The 20478-nt window shown below is 45.3% G+C and overlaps 1 pseudogene; it reads right to left on the bottom strand.

The window, feature by feature from the left end:
- The window catches only part of LOC146831391 (tRNA (guanine(10)-N(2))-methyltransferase TRMT11 pseudogene), a 63094-nt pseudogene extending 42917 nt beyond the window's left edge, over positions 1–20177 (bottom strand).
- Positions 20178–20478: the final 301 nt, after the last annotated feature.

Here is a 20478-nt window from a genome sequence, read left to right as displayed (position 1 = left end):
GATATAGTTCTGCGTCCGGAAATTCCTATCATGCAGTGGGTTCTGAGTTCGCCGAAAACTCACCGAATTGGACACGCTCAAGAGGCGAGTGTGATTAAATGGAAATGGTACATACAAGACAGGGCACGTGTGGGCCCGAAAGGAGTTGCTTCTTTACATGAGCAGGTGGCGCGAGCGCCATCGACTGAGACTGAGAGTGAATGTTCCGTACCTTTAGCACAGGAGTCTCCTGTCAAGTGGGGTAAGCCTTTTGAAGATTTGTCCGCAGCGGAAAGAAACCATGTTTGGTTCACTGATGGTTCAGCGAGGTTTATAGGGATGACACGGCACTGGAAGGCGGTGTCCTATAATCCGATTACACAGAAATTGTTGAGCACAACTGGTGAAGGTAAAAGCAGCCAATTTGCCGAACTTTACGCTGTTTACCAAGTTTTGAAACAAGAGTTACCTGGTACATGTCATATTTTCACCGATTCTTGGTCTACTGCCAATGGACTGGCTGTTTGGTTGCCAACTTGGCATTCCCATAATTGGAAGTTACATTCCAAAGAATTATGGGGAAAAGAGTTATGGCAAGAAATTTGGGAGATGCTCCCACAGAGTACTGTTACCATCTTCCATGTGGATGCTCACACCCCGATAGATTCTCTTGACAAATTTTTTCATAACATTGCAGATGAGAAGTCTAAAATTGCTGAGGCAGTGGTGGACAGGCAAGATTCTGATATTGCGGGATTGGCGAAATGGGCACACCAGAAGGCAGGACATTTTGGAGAGAAGGCCACTAGCAGGTGGGCAGCTGATCGAGGAATTTATATTCCCCTAGATTTAATTAAAAATGTTATTTTACACTGCCCCGTTTGTCAGCATATCAGACGGCGTAAGGTGCCCCAAATTGTTAAAGGTCATTTACATCGCGGCAAACTGCCCGCTCAAATTTGGCAGATTGATTACATTGGTCCACTTCCCATGAGTAGGAATTGTCAATATGTTTGCACTATTGTTGATACATACAGTGGCCTGCTGGTAGCCCTTCCCTGTAAGCAAGCTACCCAATTGAATACCATTAAAACATTAGAATTGATTATGATGTACTATGGTGTGCCATTCCAAATTCAATCTGATAATGCATCCCATTTTCGTGGAAGATTGGTACAGGAATTCTGTGCGGAAAACAATATTGAATGGATATTCCATATACCCTACTACCCACAGGCCTCGGGCCTGGTGGAGAGATTGAATGGCCTGCTAAAGGACCAGCTGCGTAAGTTAATGGATGACAAGTATAAAAATTGGCGAGACTTTTTGCCCCAAGCACTATTGATTTTGAATAATCGTCCTTTTTTAAATGCTGAATCTCCACTTATGCGTTTGTTTCCCCCGAATGTTGAGGCTATGCCTAATGAAATCAGAGAAACTGTGATGTATTGGGAAATTACTCCCGGAGCTTTGGCTCCATGTAGAGCGACCCCAGGGTCGGCAGGTTTAGACTTGCATGCTATGGATGACATTGTTATAAAAAGTAGAGATCGAGTCATCATAGAGACAGGTGTTGGTGTTCAGATACCACCTGGAAATTTCGGATTGATCGCCCCTAGATCGGGGCTGGCTGTAAAAGGCATTCAGGTGCTTGGAGGAATTATCGACAGTGATTATCAGGGAGAGATTAAGGTGCTCCTGCTGAATAGCAGTGAGGTTGACTTACTGATACATCGCACTGACCGAGTGGCTCAATTACTCATAATGCCTGTTTTCAGTGGTACATTAATGAAAGGCACTGCTCCAACGTTGCTAACTGTACGAGGCCAGAAAGGTTTTGGCTCCACGGACAATCCTGGGGCCAGAGTTTGGGTGCAGTTGCCTAAGAATCCCCCTGAACAAGCAGAGGTCATTGCCACCGGTCAGGACAATACCATTTTGGTTATGAGACCAGGGAAAGATAGCTGGGAAGCGGTCCCGGCTGATAAATGTTATTTACGAGAATGATTAATGCCTGTATTTGGTTCTCTTTCAGATCATTCTTTGGATTGTTGCTGCAGGATGTGTCGGAGCCGGACTGTTTTCGGACTGGTACGACGAGAAAGGAGGGATCCTATCAACCCGGGATGAACTGGGAACCCGAGTGTTGCGTTCCTTCGCTGCGTGGGATTCATCATCGAACTTTTGGACAGCACTAGCAAAGAGGGTGACTGACGCCCCTCACTTCTGTTTGACACCGATGAGATCTGTACATGACATTCTGGCGACCTGTCTGGTTGCTGTCCCCGCCTCATTGGAAACTTTAATTCATATTTTTAATGTTTCGAAGGCCCGTCCCAATATTCTCCTGGGTGATTTTGCTACCAATGTATATTGCCCCCTATGTATTGAATTGCCGAACGAACAAACCCCCATCCAGTCCCAAATACTTACTTATAATATCACACAAGGTGATTTGTGCTTCTTTCTTACGTGTAATCCTAGTGCGATCTCTGAATGTCTGCGCCTAAAACTAAAAGGCGCCACTTCATTTACAACTCATGAACGGACTTTGTGCTTTCAAAGGACACCGACCACATGTGTTTCAGTTCAGAACAATATGACTTGTAATAGTTTGGTAGTTACCCCCAGTCACTATCGCACGATGTTACTACCTGCCGGATGGCTTTTCTCATGTGGTAATACTTCCTGGCCATATGTCCCTGCAAACATTTCCGGAGGCCCTTGTGCCATTACAAGACTCAGTTTGCTGATGTTTGCATCACATCCGAATGCCAACTCTCGTGTGCTTCGAGATACTGTAATGTTACAGGAGGATTGTGACCCATCTTTGCATTTATATTCCAAGTCTGAATACCTTAGCTTAGCTGGTTCAATTATTGGTGTTCCTGCTTTGGCGGTTTATAATGCCAAATCTATTGGGAAAATGGCCTGCTGGATGGTGAAATCTATTAATCATACTTCTACAATTTTGTCTGACATGCTATTAGACGCCTAGGGTGAACGTAGGGCCATTTTGCAAAATAGAGCAGCCATTGATTATCTTTTGCTTAAACATGGACATGATTGCTCGGACTTCGAAGGTCTCTGTTGTTTTAACTTGTCTGACCATACACAATCCATTCGTGCTCACATCGACAAGTTGCGTGACTTAACAGAAGAAGTTAGAAAACACATTGACCAGGGCTGGTTTGACTGGCTCTTTAATTGGTTACCTGATATACACATGCTACGCCAAACATTAGGTGGTATTTTGATTGCTGTTGCTGTTTTGATTTCTATCTGTTGCTTTATTCAGTGTATTCCTTCACTGCTTCAATTCTGCACACTTGGTACTAGACATAGATCAGTTAGCTTTGTTTCATATTATTCTTCCACAGATGTTAGCTCCATTTAATGAATGTATAATAGACTGAAGTCAAGGGTGAAATGTACTGCTCGATTTTCCCGGCCTTTCTTGTGTTAAAGAGGGACCAATATGACTTCAGTCTCTTTCCATTCAAGTTTAAGGGTTAGAGTAGTGTATAGAGCCTATTTACTAGGCACTTCAACATGATCCTGTGTTCTTCCCCATAGATCAGGGCTTGCACACATAGCCTAGGGGATAGATTCGTTAGTATTAGGGGTAACCTGTCCTGTAGTGAGGGTATTTCATGGAGCCGTGCTGAATTCAGGCCTGGTAGGCCTCCATCAGGAGAGACTCCATCTTTCTTTCTGCTCCGGCAGCTTGGGATGTTTTTAGGTCGAGGGTGATGTTTTAGTTATGAGGTGTTATTCGCTTGGAGAGAACCGGTTCAGGCCGGCCCTTATCGAAGGATTGTATTTTTCTTCATGCCGAAGACACTACATCAGGCCGGCCGGCTGGGAACGTGTCCTTGGCACGGGGAGGTACAAGAATTTGGTGGGCGGCAGGTTACGGGCTGGAATTTTCCATGAGGAAATGCACATCTATATTAGTAAAAGTTTGAGGCAGATACTGGCACTTGCTTTTAGTCCATAGGCGGCACCTGGCCGTTAGCAGTAAAGCTACTACTTATTCCAGGGAAGACAGATGACAAACTTGAAGGTGGAGACAAACCGAGAAATAGATATTCCAAAGAGAAGAGAGTAGCCGATGAGGAAGAGGTCCCAGTGACTCGGAGAGGGAGACGGGAGTAAATCCGTGATTGCGGAGGTGTGACTTCCAGGCGAAGCCGAGGCGCAGACGAGAAGGGAACCTAGATGACCATTGAGTGCAGGCTACATACGACCAAGGTGATGTCAACCCCTTACTATTAGAGTGTACAACTTAATCTTTCACTTTTCTTTGCAGGTTATGTGATATGTATTATGTTCCGTGAGCGTGCATGTAATAACTAAATAAAGTATTCAGTTTGTAGTAAAGCAATATGTGCTACGTGTTCTTGTATAAGAGGGTAACCTATTCTTCCAGTCAGCTGTGACTTGACATGAACAGATGTTAATCCTGATCAGGTAGGTGGTAACTGAATAAGGGAGAAAGGAGCCCCTCGAACTGGGGAACAGGTTGTGCTCAACTAGCCGTCTTTGTGTGATCTGATACATAGTAACACTGATTCCCTTGTTGTTAACTCCCTTGTTGTATGTCGTGGTAATTATAGGATGAACTCGTAAAGGCTGCCGTCTGGGCAGGAAGTCCTGGGTCCGTTTGGGACCGCGAGGCTGTGGCTGCCGTCTGGGCAGGAAGTCCTGGGTCCGTTTGGGGCCGCGAGGCTGTGGCTGCCGTCTGGGCAGGAAGTCCTGGGTCCGTTTGGGACCGCGAGGCTGTGGCTGCCGTCTGGGCAGGAAGTCCTGGGTCCGTTTGGGACCGCGAGGCTGTGGCTGCCGTCTGGGCAGGAAGTCCTGGGCCCGTTTGGGACCGCGAGGCTGTGGCTGCCGTCTGGGCAGGAAGTCCTGGGTCCGTTTGGGACCGCGAGGCTGTGGCTGCCGTCTGGGCAGGAAGTCCTGGGTCCGTTTGGGACCGTGAGGCTGTGAGGTCTTGGTATACATGTATGTAATAGGAATTCCCTGTCCTTAGGTGGTATATATATGTGGTTATTTAGGTGTAAATAGGCCCTAGGGAGGGGGTAACGTTCTGGTTTGGGTTAGAGAGGCTCTGTTGAGCGGGTTCCGAAAACCCAAGCAGAACACCATCTTGGGCACTTGGAGAACTAGATCTCAAGACGATGGGAACACAAGCTGCTTTTGCTCTAGATTGGTAGCATAGATCTTCCTTCCTTGGTTCCACCCCCTCCCTATCATTCTTCCTCCTAATTACTCTACTCTGCTTAAATTCGATCTATGCCTGTCTAAATGCAATCCTCGTTTATGCTGCTGATCAGCCTTTAAAGTATACAAACACTGATGACTGTAATGCTTGAATTGATATCAGCCAATGGTAATTAGTTGGGGGCCACATCCCAGTCCATTGTTATTTTGCACACCATGCCACCGCAGTTTGAGCCAAGCCATATGCTAATCAGTCTTGACCTTGCTCCAATGGTAACAGTCCAGCCCGAACTGTCAGGCCAGGTCCTCCTTGAACTGGAACACAAGCAACCCAAGACCATTTTCACCCTAGTGAGGGCTCATCAGCCAGATATAGCTTGGTTCCATTGGCATAGTGTGCACAGGACCCACATCTGGGCATACTCATCCCACTTAGGGCAAAACACAAAAGTATGTGAAAAGTGATGGATGGAATGATTGAATTAATCTCATCACACTGCCACCTCAGATTGTACCCAGCCATATGCAAATCAGTCTTGACCCTGTTCCAATGGAAACAGTGCTGCCCAAACAGCCAGGTCAGCCCCCCCTGAGCCAGAACTCAAGCAACCCAGGATGTTTTTGGCCTATCTAAGGCCCATCAACCAGGTATAGCTTAGTTGCAGTGACACTGTGTGCAGAGCACCTACATCTGGGCATACCTATTCCACATAGTTCAACACACAAAAGTATATGAAAAGTGATGGATGGAATGCTTGAATTAATCTCAGCCAATGGTAATTACTCAGGGCTGCATCTCAGTCGATCACTATTTTGCACACTCTACCACCTCAGGACCCAGTCATATGCAAATCAGTCCTGACCCTGCTCTAATAGGAATGGTCCAGCCGGAACTGCTAGGCCAGGTCCTCCCTGAACCAGAACATCATCCTCCCTGAACCAGAACATCAGCAACCCAGGACCAGTTTCACTCTGGCTGGGACCCATCAGCCAGGTATAATTTAGTACCAGTTCCAGAGGGTGCATGTTGGAACTCTATCGAAGGGGCTTGCTATAGATCTCCATGCCAGTGCCTTTAAAGTGCTCCATATGCAGCGGGAAACACCCATTGTTAGACTGTTTCACAAGTCAAGGGTGCATGAAAAAGGAATTAATTAAATTGCAAAAATTCCCATTTCTCTTTTTGTTTCGTACTTAGTGGGCCACTGTTGAGTTGTTGTAGGTGTAGGATCCTGTGTAACTACATGATTTGCCATTACCTAGCATGACTGTACATTGTTGGAAACTAATGAACTTGGCATTGCATAATGAATTTTCTGACAGTTTATCAATGTGGTTACTTCACTCATTTCCTTTCAGGGCCGGCTTTAGTGCTGGTGGCACCAGGTGCGACAATGTTTGTTGACACCCCCCCATGACCACCTCTGCCACAGATTCCCTCAACACCACCCTTTAACAGTGCCCCTCAAATCTCCAAAACTACTCTCTCTCAGATGCATTTATTAGTCTTATAGCGCCACACATACCAGTGTAGATTATCAGAGCACTTTACATCACACACATTACCCAGAGACAATCAATCATACATGTGTAAATCAGTTTATAGGAAATGTTACATAGGACAAAGGAATACAAGGTGTTGTAGTCAACAGTATAGTTTGAGTACTTGGTCTGGAGAAGCACAAAACTCAGAATTGAAAATGGAACACCTTGGTTGGGGGTTCACTTTAATAGTTTTTGAGTTGAGAAATAGGTAATGAGGGGGTTTTTATAGGTAGGTATGGATGGAGTTTAGGCATAGAAAGGGGTTTGGGGGTTTATGGATGGTGAAGTGCAGGGATGTTGAGGGGGTTTTAGAGTTCATGGATTGGTGGAGTTTAAGGCTGTTGAGGGTTTTTAAGGTTCCGGGACGGGTAGAGCTTATGGGTGGTGAAGGGATTTTTGGGTTCAAGAGTGGGTGGAGTAGGGGTGTTGAGGGATTTTAGAGGTCAGGGGTGGGTGGAGGTTATGGGCAGGAAAATGTTTAGGGTTCAAGAACGGTTGAAGTTTAGGGTGGTGAGAGGTTTCAAGGATTCAGGTATGGGTTGAGTGTGGTTGTCAAAACAGATTTTAGGGTTCGGAGATGGGTGGAGTTTAAGGATGGTGACGGTTTTTGAATTTCAGAAATTGGTGGATTTTAGGGGTGGTGAAGTGTTTTAGGGATGGGTGGAGTGTATGGACGGAAAGAGTTATAGGATTCAGGGCTGGGTGGAGTTTAGGGGTCAGGGATGGATGTATTTTAGGTGTGATGAGGGATTTTTAGAGTTCAGGGATGGATGATGTTTAGGAGTGGCGAGCAGTTAAAACTAATTAAAAGCATCCAAAGTAACTGTTGACAAAACATAAATCCGAAATAATATTTCCTGAGGCGAAGCACTGAAATAAATATCTTCAACAAAAATGTTTCTAAAAGTCAAAGTTGCTTTTACACCTTAGCACACAGAAGACAATCTCAAATAAAAATACATTCTATGAATTTGTTCCTGTGACATATAGTAAATACCATTCATCCTCCACGTTTCTATTAAACAGTTTAGGTGAAATGGCTTCTCAGTAATGGATTCTATGAATAGTTCTTTTTGAAATCACATACAACCATTGGAGCACCAATTTAGGGTGAATACTAGTATCTGAGTTTGTGATTGTGACCTGATACAGCTATGCTATCCAACATAATGGGCTTGTTTAGGGACCAGAGATTTGTAGCAACATTTTTATAATTTAAGAGGTGGTAAGGGTACTCTTCAATCATGACCTGCATTTCTCTCTAGGTGGGTAGACACTCTTTATTCTCCATCCTATATGCCCGATTTGGGTTTAATCTGTCCATGAGAGTAGTGTCTGACAGTGAGTCATGCCCATCCTCTGAGTCCATGGCTGCTCCAAGTTCAGAGTTTTGGCCCCTATCTTTGTTCAGAGCAGACAATATATCCATGGCAGACAGGTCAATCAATGTAATGGAGCACACACAGGTCCCCTGGTAGATTAATCACTAAGGGGCTCATTATGATGGCGGGCAGACATCGGTCTGCACGCCATCATAACAGTGATGGGACCAACCGCCAGACGTGCGGCGGTCCACTAGCCCAATGAGGATGCGCCCGCCATACTGGTGGGCGCATCCTGGCCTTTTACCATTGCGGATGGTGCTGCTGGCTGCAGCACCGTCTGCAATGGTAAAAGGGCATGCACAGCATGTCCTTGCACCATGTGGCAGGCACCACGCGGTGCCTGCCACTTGGTGCAGGGAACTGCAGTTGGGTACCATGGGTACCGCCCAAGTGCACCCCCCATCCCCGGGGGCCCGCAACGGGCCACCAAAGCCAATCCCCGCCAGCCTTTCCATGGCAGCATCGCCGCCATAGAAGGGCCTTTAAACCACCCACATCCTAATATGGCTTGCGGTGCCTGCTAGGCACCTCCACCATATTAGTGGCCCAGCTCCGCCTGGCCGGCAATCGTAACGATTGCCGACCGGCGGAAAAGCGGCGGACGGACTTTGCGTCAACCGTGATACCCACCAACATCATAATATGGCGGGGGTATTTCACATGAGGACGGCGTAACGATTGCCACTGCCGGCCCAGCGGTGGCGATCGTTACGCCATCCTAATGAGCCTCTTAGTCTCTCCCGTGGCCTGGTGCCATTCAGAAGGGTGGAAATGGAGGTCTGATGCCCATTACCATTATGATGTTTTCCTTACAAGATGACCACCAGTTAAGGCAATGGAAACATTCAGTTCAGTTTACCAAAACAGGTCACCAGAGTCAATGGCTTGGAAGAAACTGAGTGGGTGCAATGATGGGATACAAAACGCTCACTTGTACTCACCAGACCAGACCTCCAGACCAAGGACCAACATCTCCAGCCCACTCCCTCCACTGTTCCGCTCTCTGAAAGTGAAGCTCCTTATTTGAGGGAGGTATGTCCTGTCACTATGAGGGGCCGGGGTGTCAACAATGCCAGAGTTCTTCTTCAGCATTTTGTGCTGCAGTTGGAGTAGGCGTATGGTCCCATAGTAGCTTGTCTTGCTAAAGCCGCACATGTACTGTCAAAGGGATACCATGACAGCAGCTGTTGAGAAGGTACTTCAGCCACCCATGCAGCAAGGCCACTAAGTGCCCTTATGTATGGGAAATTAAATTAATCCTGATTCTGTGAATTAAGATAAGGAATTTAAATTTCCCAGGTTCTTTTTTTCTCACTTATGTACCAGTGAGTAGTGCAAAATGTTTGCGATTTGGGACATTAGCATTTTACTTCCTGAATAGTTGCCTAAAGTTAGGACTACTGTTTCTAAAGTGGTAGTTCCTTAACACATAGACCCTTCATCGAACGGCTCCAACAAAACACTAAATTAATATTCTCCCAGTAAACAAACATTTCTGCTAGGTAATGAATGTGCTGTGCACCAGTCATGTTCTAGAAATGAGCTACAATAGACAATGTTTTATTCTTTGCCCAGTTGTAACGCATACCAAATGTTCCGTATATATCTGTATCTAAGTATATTGGGCCACATTTATGAGGTTTTACCGCAGGGCAGCGCCGCAGGCCTCTCTGATGCGCTGCCCTACAGTGAAAGAAAAGGGCAGGAATGCGCCATATCTATGAAATACGGTGCACTCCTGTCCTTTTCCCCTGCACCGGCGCTCAATGGGCTGCCGTGTGCCAACACAGGCACCTTTGCACCATGGCGCAAGGGTGCCTTCGTTGAGGGGATGATTGTTTTTGTGCAGGAAGGGAAACCTTCCTGCACAAAAACCATCAGAAGTAGCTTTTTACCTTTTCTATAAAAAGGAAAAACGAGGAGAAATAAAGATATTTCTCCTCGTTGTGCCTTCCTTACGACTACCCTGGGTAGGCATACGTTTTTGGCGCTGCATCAGATTTACTATTTCTCGTACATCTGGGCTGTGTCAAAAAGCCATGGATGTTGCTGGGAACGCCCCCAGGAACACCCATGGAACGCCCCTTTCATGCAGAAAACTGTGTTAAAGGGAACCATATTTATGAGGCAGCATTAAGCCCAAACAAATGGCGTAGTACTGTCTTGTAAATATGGAGCAGGCTCCTGCGCCACAGTACATCACAAAAAGGTACGTTCTGGTGGCGCAAAGGGCCTCATAAATGAGTCCCATTCTTTTTTCCTTCATCTGGCTTCACCTTTGGGGAGGTCGTCAGATCAAGAGATCCTTTATCAACCCAGAGTAAGTTTTCTGGGTTTATACAATGTGAGAAGGCTCTTAGGCTATCAATACAGGGGGTCGATAAGTACTAATTCTGTGTTAAACATACAAGAAGCAGACACAATACCTCAAAAACTGCAAACTCAAATTCTGTATTGCGATAGTATTGCAATGTTCCCAGCCTACTCAAAATGAACGCATTTGTTCGTATTTAAAAAGATACAGCTCCATAGTCTTTTTTTTTTGTTGATTTAAACAATGCGAAAATCCCAGCACCATCTATTAATTTCCATGAGTGCCCACATAATGTAATAAAAATGATTGCATGTGCCTGGTATAAGTGGTACATGTACGATTATAACCGCTTCTAGAAAATATAAAAATGAGTTGTTACAATATTATACGTGTCAAGGCATGCTGTAGTTTATTTTATTGGCGCCTCTTCAAAAATGATGATTGCATTTCGAAAGGGGAGCCGCCTGACATGGTCCCTGCATGTACATCCGTTCTAATATTCCCGTGCATGGCAGGCTATGATGTTGAGGGGCGCAATATGGATACTCCAGATCATATGCCTTAGAAAAAGGGCCTTTTTGCAGGAGCATTCGCCATACCCTACCTGACACACCCGGAAAGACCCTCAAAACACCCCTTAAATACTGAAATCATTATCCATGCACCAGTTCATTAGATGGGGTTAGGCAGTAAACAATGGAGCTTTATTATTGTTTTTCTTTAAAGCAGTATGTCATTTAATGGCCTTGTGGCACTTTATAAAATCCCATTCCATGGTTTTTATAAAAGTACAATAGGAGCCAGTGTGAGGCAGATTAACTCTCAGAGTATGTGAGCTTGGGCTGGAGAAGGGCGAGCTACCACAGAAGCAAGCATCCATTTGTTGATGGCTTAAAAGAGTATTTTGAATATGCCTGATTGTGACATATTGCGGTAGGAAATACATCTCTTAGAACAGCTCTACTGAAACTATTTCAACAGTGATAAGAAAAGGTACACACATTGAGCTGGTTCTCTCTGGAAAGAACATTACATACTTTCACTGTATTAACAATGGCTGTCAAGGCTTCAAAGGAAATTATTGAAAGTTGGCAGATCTGTTACTTAAAGCAATAATGACTATATCAGGAGACATTTGTGTTTATATTTGTAAATAAACAGGTATCAGTATTTATACTCATGCATTCACATTGTCACATGTACATTAAAGAGCAAATTTTTTTGCAGATGGGCCTGATGTGGGTAAATGGATATTTAGGATTTTGTTGTCAGTGGCTAAAACATCAATAAAATATATACACTGAAACAGTTTGGTGGCAGCACGTGGTAAGAATGAAAAAGGGAGGGAATGAAACTATAAAATTGAAGTAGTGAGAAACATGTTTTGAGACCGGAACGAAATAAATATTAGGTGGAGAGACTGAGGGTGTGTGAAAGATATCCTTTAGAGTCGGTGAAATAGGTGAGAGGAAGATGGATCAAGAGATCAAAAATAAGAGAGTAGCAAAAGAGAATGATTAACATTTCTATTCCAATCTACTTTAACAGGTTTGTGCAGCTGACTTTTAAATTATTGTTAATGTTTGGAACACATATGGAAATCATCCAGTGTCACCTTCATTCATTTGGGGCCCAGTGGTCAGATACTCTCTAGAGAATGAGCCCTTGCTACCTAGATGATAAAGTACATCAGACAATGTGCCCTGTTATCCATTGAACTTTCTATGACTTCAGTCAGGAGATAACTTGCAGTAAGTAACTGTAGACTTGTGAGTTATCACAAAGTGAGGAGACATGACGTAGTAATTAATATCCTCCTGCCTTGGTGCGACAGATCTTCTACAGTGTCATGCGGAAATATAATACTAGGAGAAAGTTCACATGCCATTTGTCTTGGCCGCCTGTTTATTTCTTTCTTTACATCAGAGCCCAACAGAAATGATCCCTCCTCCAACATTACTGGGTTATTGGACAGAGGTTGGCACAGAAGCACTTGTGCCAGAAAGGTTTCAGGTAGCATGGCCGAAACATGTCAGAACTGCAATATACTGTTTCCAGTGGCTTATTCTCCGTAAAATGTATATGATGTGCTGACTGCTGTAATGCTCATTCAAATCACTGAGAATGTTGCAATTTGAAACTCTGGTTAATCTCATAGAGCCAGTGGCGGCTGGTGACATTTGAAAGTGGTGTGGCGTAAACCAATTGTCGTACAGCACTGGAGCGGGCGAGTGTAGCGAGAGACCCTGAAGCACCTACGGGGGGGGGGTTTGGGGGTTCTCCACAAAGAAAATTTTGAGAAAAGAGTGGGCAAACAGTGCATTTTCAAGCAAATTTGAGAAAGCAGGAAGGTTAATAACGCAATTGTGAATCTGTTCTAACAAAGACAATGACTGGCAAAACTGTCTATCGCTTGTTCCACTGACATCCTAGGCGCGCAAAAAGAAACCAATATACTATTGGGTGTAAGGTTTGTGCCTGAAACAAGAATATTATCATGCACACATTCCCCAGTGATTTATGGCACAAAAAGGGCAGGTGCACGCACTGTCATCCCTTTCAACCATGCACAAAGGCCAGACAATTCTCCAAGCAGCACTTATACTCATTTCCTTTCACAATAAAAGGGATTCTTTGAAGCGCCCAACAGCCCTCCCTTAATTTCAAGTACCGAAGCAATGATGAAAGTATCAATGCGAAGGGCATTCTTGAACGGGGGCCACATTCAAGAAGCCCCTTAAATAGAGCACAAAGAAGAAAAGTAAACGCATTACAGTGGATTAGCAAAAGACCAAGCACTCATTACTCTGCCCGCAAAAGGACAATTACAATTGGCTGCAGAGTTCATATTCCATGCAATTACAATACAATACCGATCCCACTATACTATACTTTACTATGGCGACCAGGACAATCTGCCTAACCTGTAGTATTGGAATGGCCTATCAGGCACTCTGGCACTGCTAGAAGGACCAGCTTGAAAAAGACAATGTTTTTTTCGTTTTTTGACGTAATAATGAGATTAAAGAAATATCTCGTACACTGGCACTTTCAGACCTGCCCCTATAACAGTGCAAGAGTGCCTCAAGGGCCAGATCAACACTAGTGCCAACTTGACCTGCAATTACTGAATTAACCAGTGGTAACCTTTGTGACGCACCTGGGCAGCACAATTCAAAAATAAAGCTAGCAGCGCAAGCAAGGCCAGCAGCCAAGGCATCCCAATATCTCTATAAACACCTTACAACTGCGGCCAACTGATCAAATATAAAATCAGAGTGGTAATGTAGAAGTATTCTCAACATATCTCCACTCAACTGCCAGCAACATGCCAGTCACTCCAAACACTGCCACAGAAGGGGCACCCTCAGCGACACGTCTTACTGGCAGCCTACCCTTGCCTCCACTTCTAGCTTCACTTCAAAAGGAGATTATACAGCAACTAAATGAGCAGACCCTGCCCCCAAAAACAATCATTTACTTGCCGAATAAGAAATTAAACTGTAAAGCTAAGTTAACGTGCACTATCTCCAGGGTGCAGTGATCGATAAGATAACTCCCTGATGCTACGGGCATCTCTGCCCACACAAATGCAGCAGACGTAGGTGCGAACTTGGGCCCGGACCGCACTCTCCTCACCTCCTGGCAGGTTGCTATAGTTGACTACTAGCAGTTGGCATGCATGGTGTAACGCCACTCGCCAAGCCACTGTACCCACTCCGTGACCTGCACGGCACGGAGCAGGTAGATGGAAAGGAGAGCACTGACCCACAAGGGCAGTAGATGGCAAGTGGCAGCCACATAATGATGAGCTTATTTCTGGGCCTTGCCTCACCCTGGGGGCCAAGGCATGTCTGTCATCGTCGTCCCACTCATAGCCACTATTTGCACTGCCACGCGCTGCCAGTCGGCGCATACAGGTTCTGTATAGGCAGATGACAGTGGTTACAGCAAGGCGCTGGGGTCTCTGTTTCCCCCCATAAGCAGGGAAGGGCCTGATGCACCCTCTCCTTGGGACATCGTAATCTCAGTCCCCGACAGGTAGTAGCACCAACGCTGATGAGGATCTCAGTCTGCAGCACATTAATATTCTGTACAGTCGCTGCTCGCGCTCCAATTCTCGTGGGGGGGAGTGTTAGGGGTCGTGCGCGGCACGGGGGAGATCATTAAAATAAAGCACCATTATTAAGAAAAGAAAACTAAACTTACCGGATCAGCGCCGCCTCTGCGGGTCCTCCAGGGCCGGGGTCCAACTCCCGCGTTGGCGCCTTGGCAAGTACTGCCTGCTCTTAGCCAATCCAGATGCTGCTCCAGCAGCAGCGCCAGGATTGGCTTGAGCAGTAGTGCGCATGTTCTGTTTAGGGCTTAAAATTTTTTGCGACCAGCCCGCACATGCGCACTAGGCTGCTGATTAGAAGAGCGGCATGGAACAACCCTCGCTCTTCTAATGAGCAGCCTAGTGTGCGCATGTTCAGGGCTGGTCGCAAAATGTTTCAGCCCAAAACAGAACATGCACACTCTTGCTGTGCGCTCCGCCGACCACCTGTGAGACGTGTGGCATCCTGAATCCCTTCAAAATGTAATTCCTTCTTCTATCTACCTCAATCTTTCCTCCTCCTGTTCAATCATGCATGGACAATCTGAGCATACTTAACAACAATCCTACCATTGTGGACAGTGCCAAATCCTTAGGCATCATCCTAGAGAAAAGACTCAACCTACATTCCCATATCACCACCATCACCAAGAATGCATGCTACCAATTGCGCTTTCTCTGGGGGGTTCAGTGTTTCATTCCTGAGCAAGACCTAAAAACTTTTGTCCAATCACTGGTTCTCTCCAGAGTGAGCTACTGCAACTCTCTCCTTGCTGGACTCCCCAAAACCCACCTTTCTCCTCTAAAATCAATCCTCCATTCAGCGGCACGTTTCGTTTATGGGGCAAAAAGAAATCATCATATTACACCCATACTGTTTTCTCTTCGCTGACTTCCCATTGAAGATAGATCAATTTACAAGACTGCATGCATCACCTCATATTTTAGCTAACCTTATTTCTCCTCGTAACCTATATATTGTATCAGTTATGGCCATGCTAACACCTACTGCTTGGAATTATGTCAGTACTATGGCTGGCTACCATTCTGCATGCTCACTACAACTAATGCCAGCAACTCTAAATATACATACTGGCTTTAACTAGCGTAATGCTATCATTGAGTTCAGGCACTACTCCTTGCTCTGGCCAGTGTGTGTTGCAAACATGGCTTGTCACAGAGTTCTAAATGGCTGTGAGGCTGGTAGGAAACAATAACCTGAAAAGAAATCAGTACTTGAAAGATTTTCTTTACTGCACCAGTCCAGCGAGGGAAGAGAAATAATAATGATAATAATAATAATAATAATATTAATAATAATAATAATAATAATAATAGTACTAATACTACTACTACTAATAATAATATCAATAGTAGAGAAATGTGGAGGCAACATACAAAAGTTTAATCTTCGAGGAACATACTGAGAACTGAAAGACAGACCAATTGGATCAATGCACGAAACATCAGGGGACAAGTAAAGAAGCCCAAACATTTAGGAGCAATATAATAGTCTTCACATACAAGCACATACATCTGCAAATGTCTGCTATTTTTGATGCACAGTCATAGCAGTAAACACAAGTGTGAATTGAGTAAACAGACCAGGGTGACAAAGATTAAGTAAATGAGGCAGTTAATGCATAGGCTCTTTCAATCGGAGGGCAGAAATAAGGGAGGCAAGCTGAAGATGGCATAGGAATATTGGCATGAAATAGGTTCTTCTGTATTCATTAAAAAATGGATAAGTCCATCACTCTTTATTTTTGTAAGCAGATTTGATTGGTTTTCATTTATCCAACAATGTAGTTGTTACAGTTATCACCTGTCTGCTTGGGTCTGTATACTTACAGTAAATGAGAAAAATCATTCTAATTCTAAGTAATAGACACTTATTCTACTCCCTCCCCCCATCCCCCATGAGTCAGTTCAGCATTGCAGAAGTGAGAGGAAACAGCATGGTCAATGAAGTGCACCAACACATCTAGTAGGGAGACATGAGATATTAACAATTAGACATCCATTCCTAGCAAGTGTCCAAGGGTGCACAGTGCAGGTCAAGGCCCCTCCAGCTGCCGCCATGTGGAAGTGCCCTTAATATTTCTAGAGGCAGTTCTGGGGAAGAAGGAGTTTTAGTAAACCTCTATCCCAGCATTTAGCCAACGCTCTAAGCTCTTGCGAGTCATTTATAGATGATGACCTTTTCACCCAGAGAAACACTTTAAATAGATCAAGCAGTGGTGTCACAAAGAGGCCTGGGGTCTGATACAGATATCGCCTCTGTGCCAATCCCTGGATCAGCCATTGTAGTTGGGCTGCAATATAATACATCTCAAAATCAGAGACCCCCAACCCCCCCGCCGTTGTTAAGTGTTGCATCGTTGCTAGCGCCACTCGCCTGTACCCCGTTCCCCAAATAAATGTAGTGATCAGTGAGTCCAGCTCCTTAAAGGATGCTTTCAGGACCCATAAGAAAAGTGTGTTAAAAAAATAGAGGAGGTGGAGTAGAGCCACCATTTTCCGGAGTGCTCTTCTGCCTGCCACCGATAGCTGTAGCGGCCTCCAGAAATCAATGGTAGCCCTCAGGGATCTAATAGATCACCCCACGTTCCCTTCCAACAGGTCAGTCTGGTCATGATAAATCTTAACCCCAAGGTAAGCCAAACATCGGGGTTCCCAGTGCAGCTGGGTCAGTCCTCCTGGGGGATCATCGCTCTGCACTATAGGAAAGAGCCTGGACTTCTGCCAGTTGACTCTCAAAGCAGACAATAGACCAAACTCCTCTAGTGTGGATCGCGCTCCTCTCAGTTCTTCCCCCCTGTTGCTCAAAAAGATGAGTAAATAATCTGCATAGAGTGCAATTCAGTGATGATGCTTTCCTATACACAATCCCCTATACATACTTTCAGATCTAGCCAAAGCCGCTAGGGGCTCCATAGCAAGAGCGAACAGCAGGGGAGACAGGGGGCATCCCTACCATGTTCCCCGTCCCACTAAATAACCTGCAGAGATGACTCTCCCCTTGCGCACTCTAGCAGTTGGTCTAGTATAGAGCAATCAAGTCCATGTTATGAAGCTCTCGCCCAGTCCCATGTGGGACATCATTTTGTACAGATAGTGCCATTCGAGGCTATTGAATGCTTTTTCAATATCGACAGCAAAGACTATGGCACCCTCTTTTATTTTCCTCCCCAGCTTCTAGAATGGTCAATAGTCGTTGGATTTTACCTGCTGTATTGCAGCTTGGGATAAATCCTGCTTGATCTGGGTGGGTCAATTTAGGCATTAAAGGTAAGAGTCTAGCTGCCAGAATTTTACTCAGAATTTTGTAATTGATGTTGAGCATCGATAGTGGTCCATAGGCTGATTAATCGTAGGTAGGTTTACCCGGTTTTAGGATGGGGACTATCACTACTTCTGTAGTAGTGTCTGGTAGGGATCCGGCAGCCTTGGTCACCATGTATAAATAAACCAATCTAGGTGTTAGCTTAGCAGAGTATGTGGCGTAAAATTCCACCGGAAAACCATCGGTGCCCGGGGTCTTATTACGCGCCATATGCTTAATGGCATAAGTTATTTCCTGTAGAGTACTGTCCCCACCAAGATCTCTCGCTTCCTCCACCCCAAGTCGTGGCAAGTACACCTGCATCGCCTCTGTATCTTGCAAAGTGGAGCTAGTGTAGAGCATTGAGAAATAGCGGGCAAATATTTCATTAATACCATCCTGCGAGTATATTTTGTTACCCCTTTCTCTTCCAGTTCCACTATTGTCGAACTACGCTTATCTGGGTTGGCCAGCCAACCTAACAGGGAACTGGTTTTTTGTTGCACAGCATGCATTCTATCCATATACTATTTGTAGTGAAAGCATCTAAGTCATTCTACCTGCACCACCACCTCATTTTTAGCTTCCAGGAGTTCGGATTATAGCTCTTGATGTCTTGGTCATCGGGCCTCTACTTCTCTTAAAAATCTCTCAGTAGTTTGGACGCCTCTCCCAATAATGTGCGTTTGATAACTTTCGATCGGCCAATAAATATCCCCTGAGAACCGCCTTGAAAATGTCCCAATCTACTGGGGGGAGGAAGCCACAGCAGTGTTTTCAGTAAAATACTGGATTATCTTGGTTCTGATCATCTCACAGAAGACCTGGTCTTCCAGCGACTCTGGTTTAAGTCTCCAAGTAGGGATTGAAGGTCGAGGTTGCGCCCATTGTAAATGTTATAGGACTGAATTATGATCCGATATGATGCGGGAGATATACTCCACAGTGTGTACCAAACTATGAACACTCTGTGTACAGAGAAACAAATCTAGGCAGACATGAGCCTCGTTGAGCCCAGAAAAGAAAGAGTAATCCTGCCCCATTGGGTAGAGCCGTCTCCATGAGTCAAGAGCTCCCAATGCTGTTGCCATTCTTTAAACGCACTGGCTGTGCAAACGGTTTGGGAGTCACGGAGTGGAGGGTGTGACCGGTCCAGTTGGGTATTGGACACACAATTAAAGTCCCCCCCTATTATGGATGAAGTAGTCAGATATGGTGCAAATCGTCTCAAGAGGTTTTCTAAGAATGTGCTCTGCTCTATGTTCGGGGTGGGCACATTCACTATAGTCATATCGCGGACCACGAGTCTCCCACTTATAACCACAAATCTACCCTCTAGGTCTAACAATTTGTCTACTAGTTTTAAGGGCACTCTGGCTCCAATCCAAATTAGGAAGCCCCCAGGCATAGGCCGAAAATGTGGTGGTGTATGCCTGGCCTCTCCAGCGGCGCTGTAGAGCAGTTCCCTCTTTGTCTGTCAAATGTGTCTCCTGTAGGAGTGCTATTTGGAAACCTCTCCTGTTCAAGTAACATATCACTTTATAACGTTTTGACATGGTATACATTCCCCGGATGTTCCACGATAAGAATTTATATTACATTTACCCTGCCATGGGTGGCATTTGGGAAAAAGTAATTACAGAGTTTCTCTTTCAGTCTCCCGACCCACAGCCCTAGCATGCACAGTATTAGCACAATAAACATTGTTGTACGACTCATCAATTCTAAACTTTTAAAACAATAACTAGGGTGCCAACTCCCCCTCCCCAGGACAAACAGAGCAACACCACCCATCCAAACAGTGAAATCTAAACCAGTTGTGGAAGTTCGTTCCATGCTATGTATGAGTGAAGGGGGTGGCCAATGAGTTACCCCCGCTATCAAATCCCCATCCAGCTTATTTCAATAGCATTGCAAGTTCAGCCCATTGTTCAATGCCCAACACGTATCTCAGGTGCCCCATGTGAGGGACAACCAAGTTATTTTGCTATACTAGTCCTCCAGCCTGTGAAGGGGCAGCAGAGCTGCGCTGCAATTGTTTGTGTCGAAGACCGGTATGACAAACCCGCTGCTGTTGATGACTCCTGTCAGAACTCGGTCCTCGGCAGTCAAGCCAATCGCAGACTTCCTGTGGGGAATGGAAGAATTGCACCCTCTCTGAGGTCACCACCCACAGCCTCGCAGGAAACAGCATCGAATACTTGAAGTCCAGCTGTCATATTTTTTTCTTAGCATCCTGGAATGATGCACCTTGTCTCTGAACATCTCTGGAGAAGTCAGGGAAAATTCGTACAACATCATTATCATTTCGGAGCTTCTCCTTTTCTCGGCCTTTGGAGTATAATAGTCAAGCCACCACCGGTCTCAGAGGAGCCCCGTGCTGAGGAGGTCTAGAAAGGGACTCGGTGTGCCCGCTCAAGTGCAAAGAAGGCAGCGAGGCCCTCAGACGCAACCTCTGTGCGTAACCAATTCTCAAGATAGTCCATTATGCTGGTGCCCTCCACCTTCTCAGGTAGGCCCACCACCCAGATATTATCACGACGGGAGCAATTTCCCGCATCTTCCACCCATATTTCAAGTGTCTGAACTTTAGCTTTCACTGCCGTCA

Source organism: Triturus cristatus, chromosome 5_1 (genome assembly GCF_964204655.1).
Source record: "Triturus cristatus chromosome 5_1, aTriCri1.1, whole genome shotgun sequence".
In the NCBI taxonomy this organism is placed as follows: Eukaryota; Metazoa; Chordata; class Amphibia; order Caudata; family Salamandridae; genus Triturus; species Triturus cristatus.
This window is presented reverse-complemented; position numbering and strand designations above follow the sequence as displayed.